This window comes from Myotis brandtii, unplaced genomic scaffold, assembly GCF_000412655.1.
Source record: "Myotis brandtii unplaced genomic scaffold, ASM41265v1 scaffold1236, whole genome shotgun sequence".
Lineage (NCBI taxonomy): Eukaryota > Metazoa > Chordata > Mammalia > Chiroptera > Vespertilionidae > Myotis > Myotis brandtii.
The window spans coordinates 380,086-384,629 of NW_005354316.1; positions in this window are offsets into that span (position 1 = coordinate 380,086).

Genomic DNA, 4,544 nt, shown 5'->3' on the forward strand with positions numbered 1-4,544 from the left:
GGGCCTGCAGGTTAGGGGACAGCTCCCCCAGGGAGGGGACAGCAGGCGCAGGGCCCTGGGCAGGGACGACCAGGCCCATTGGAGGGTCTGAAGGCCCTGGTGGGGCTGGGACTGGCACCTGGGGAGGAGGCGGAGCCCGAGATGGGGCGGGGCTCGGTCAGGTGTGGGGGGGCTTGGGCTTACTCTGAATTTGGGGGCTATTGGAGCTCTTACTAGTAAAGCAGGGAAACCATAGGAAGTGATTTTTTTGTAGTAAAACGAATGTGACAAAATTCGCCATTTCACCCACGTTTAAGTACATTAGCGGCGTCAATACGTTCGTGGTGTTTACGACTTCCGCCCCGTCCACTGTAGGACGGTGTTACCCTCCAAACTGAGAATCCATGACACACAAGCTCCCCCTTGCCCACCCCCCACCCCGTCTTCACCACTGTCTATGGAGCTGCCGCCCCTGGGACCTCCTGGGAGGGGTCACACCATGTTTGAACTTCTTCCCTCAGCACAGCGTTCTCAAGATTCAGCCACGTTGGAGCAGGTGTCAGCATTCCCTATCCTTTTTTTTAAAAAAAAGTATTTTTATTGATTTCAGAGAGGAAGGGAGAGGGGGAGAGAGAGAGAGAGAGAGAAAGAGAGGGAGAGAGAGAGAGAGCGAGGGAGAGAGAGAAACATCAATGATGAGAGAGAGTCATGGATCGGCTGCCTCCTGCACGTCCCACACTGGAAATCAAGCCCGCAACCCGGGCATGTGCCCCGACCGGGACTCGAACCCTGACCTCCTGGATCATAGGTGGATGCTCAGCCCCTGAGCCGCGCCGGCCGGGCTAAAATTTATTAGACTGTTTTTTTGGAGCCTAAGCTGCAGTTTATCATGAAGAATGTCTCGTGTGCCCTTGAGAAGCATGCGTGTTCTGTGTTGTTAGGCGGCGTGCTCTGTACATACAGGTTAGGTACCAGGTATAACTGGTTTGTAATGTCGTTCACATCCTCCATTTCTCTGTTAGGCTTCTGTCTGGTGGTTCTATTCGTTACTAGGAGTGTGGTGTCCAAATCTCCAGCGATGGCTTCAGAACAATCATCTTTCACTGTAATTCTGCCGCTGTCTTCTTAATGTATGTTGGGGGCTATCTTGTTTGACGCATAGAAGGTTTAAAATGGTCATATTTTCCTGTTGCATTGACTCTCGATCAATAAATAACATCCTTCTTCGTCCCTTGTTACCTGTTTAAACTTAGAGTTTCTTTTGGCCGGTCGTTGGGTTCCTATTTCTAGAAACGCCCTTTCCCGACCTGCTACTTTGAACCCGTAGGTCTCTCGTGCTCAACTGCGTCTCTTGTGTAGACAGCTCACGGCCGGGTTATGGTCTTCTTCACGGAGTCTGCCCATCGCTGCCCTTGGATGGAGGTGTCTTACTTAGGTTTAAAGTCGCTGCTGGTGAGGGCGGGCCTGCCCCTGCCATCGCCCTGCTGGCTCCTGTGTGTCGCCTGGCTCTGTGTTCCTCGTTTACCCGGTCACTGCCTTCTTTTGTGTTTAGTTGACGTCGTGTAGCAACAGATCTTGATTTTCTTCACATTCCTTTGTGTGTATCGTACAGAAGTTTTCTCTGTGGTGATCATGAGCGGACATATAACGCCCTAAAGTTAGAACAGTCTAGTCTGGATGAACACCAACTTAACTTCGGTGGCATTCAAAAACTCCAATCCCCTCCTGCTGCTGTAAAAAATGACGGATTTGCACCTGTGTTCCCAATGACATAGACTTACAGTTATTTGCATGCATTCGTTCTTAAATCAGGTAGCAAATAAAAAGTGGAGTTACAAGCAGAAATTACGACAGTGGCTTTTATATTTGCCCACGTATTTAGCTTTATTGGAAATTTGTTTCTTCGTGTAGCTTTAATTTACTGCCTAGTGAACATTTATTTCAACCTGAAGGACTTTTTAAGGCATGTCTCCTAGAGTAGGTCCAGCGAGAATAAACTCCCTCAAATTTTGTTTATCTGGAAATGTCTTCATTTCTCTCTCATTTTTGAAGGAAAGTTTTGCCAGATATAGAATTCTTTGTTAACTGGGGGTTTTTTTTTTCTTTCAATACTTCACATACTGAAGGCCATCCCCAGCCTTTCTGCATTCCAAGGATTCTAACCATAAATTGGCTAATAGTCATACTGAGGATGTCCTGTAAGTGACGCATAGCTTCTCTCTTGGTGTTTTTAAGATTTCCACGCTGGCTCTCAGCAGTTTGGTTACAATGCATGTCAGAAGGGGTCTCTTTGAGTTTGTCCTGCTGGAGTTTGTTGAGCTTCTTGGAAGTTTTCAGCATTATTTCTTCAAATAATATTTCTGTCCCTTTTTCTTTTCTTCTGGGACTGTCATTATACGTATGTTGACCTTCTTGATGATGTCCCACCAGTTCCATAGGCTCTATTCACTTCTCTCTCTCTCTCTTTCTCTCTCTCTCTCATTCTTCCTGCTCCTCAAACTTGATAATTTTGATTGTCCTGTCTTCAAGTTCATTAAATCTTTCTTCTGCCTGCTCAAGTCTACGTTGAACCCCGCGAGTGAATTTTCCATTTCAGTTGTATTTTTCAACTCCTGTTTGTCTTTTCAAAAATAATTTCCACCTCTTTGTTAATATCTCATTTGGTGCATGCACAGTTTTCCTGATTTCCCTTGGTTCTTTGCTCATGTTTCCCCTACCTCTTTGGGCATAGTTAAGGCAGTTGTTTTAAAGTCTTTGTCTAGTAAGGCTGATAGCTGGACTTCCTCAGGGATGATTTTTGTAAATTTATTTTGCTCCTTTGAATGGGGCATATATATATTTTTATACATAAGCCTTGTGATTTTGTTGTTGTTGTTGAAAACTGGGGAGTTCAATACTATAATAAGGTAACTCTGGAAATCAGATTCTTCCCCTCCTCCAGTGTCTACTGTCCTTTTTTTTTTCTTTTCTTTTCTTTCCTTTTCTTTTCTTTTTTGTTGTTGTTGCTATTGCTGAAGGCCATAGTGCTCCCTTTGTTTTGAGACTTTCCCCAACAACTTTTACGAGGACTATTCCTTGTTGTGTGTGATCCCTGAGGTCTCTGTCCCGTTGGTTCATGCTTCGCTAAGGTTTTGACAGTGAACATGAATATCAGAGGCTTCCCCGTCCTTTCAGCCTGGCTCTGTGCTGAGGCAGCCCCGAGCCGAGGGCCCGCCCCAGGTGGCTGGGCATGGGGATGGCTCTCTAAATTCCCTCACCTTCACGGCGGCTCTAGAATGTCCTAATGGCCCACAGAGTCTGACCTCAGTTTCTCCAGGCGTCAGATGGCCACCTGTACGCCCCCACCTGTGATCGCTTCCCCGGGAGCCTGTGGGTCCGTAGTCACCTGCAGCTTTTGTGAGCAGGGCCTGCTGCTTTGGCACCTGAGTTCCTAGTTCAGCAAAACAGAGGACCTGGCGCCAGCCCTGCAGACACCCCGCACACGGATGAGAACAGGCGCGCACAGCACTTGCAAGTGCGGTGTTCTCTGCGCCTCAGGGCTGTGCGGTGTGTGTGTGTGGGGGGGGATGGGGACTGGGCTGCCAATTCAAGACCAAAACTGCCACTTCCGGGTGGGATTTTATTATTATATAACCCCATAACATATAATTCATGGGGTTAGTGGAGCAGAGCATATTTATCATTATTAAAACTTTCCCCTGATATTGGACAGTCAGCTTGTCTCTTTCTTTTTTCTTTGCTATTGTAGATTGCTCACTAGCCATAGATTAGCCAAACTCACAGATAATTAATTATAAGACCAAAAGAAGGAAAACATCTCATTCCTTTAGTCATAGAATTATTTCCTCTCTCTCTCTCTCTCTCTCTCTCTCACTGTTTCTGGGAGAAACCAGGGCTTTCCAGTCCAACATATAGTTTTTTTGTGTTTTTACATTTTTATTATTTTTATAAAATCTTTGTTGTGGAAGTATTACACATGTGGGTGTATAGTTCTGAAGAGAGACGTGCATGAGACGATGCTGATATAAATGAATAGATAAAAATGAACGGGTGGGAGGACAAGACCTTCTCCCTGGGCGGGGTGCCGACGGAGAGAAGTGGGGGGACAGAAAGGCCCTGCGGGGCCGACCCCGTGGTGCGGCCGGGGAGGGTGGGCCCATCCCTGGCCCCGGAGCCTCTCCCCGGGCCCTGTGCCTTCCAAGGGCGACAGGGCCCTTCCCGCGGAGACACTGGCGGACAGCGATGCAGGCGAGCAGCCCAGCGCTGGCCCCGCTCCCTGTCCCATGGTCCCGGATTCGACGCCCCGAGAAGGACACGGGCTCACGGCGTCGTTCCTGCTGAGCGCCTGCTCCAGCCTGAGCGGAGGAGGCTGTGAGAGGCCAGGTCTGAGGGTGCCACTTGGCATCACCGTCCGCGCCCCCCGCAAAGGTCGCGGGCAAGAAACACGGAGAACGGCTGGGGCAGGTTCCAGGTGGAAGGAGACGAAAGGCACGCTCACGGGACTCGGGTCCCGGGTCAGATCGGAGACGCGGAGCCGCGAGCGGCCAGGACGGCAGAGTGGAAGT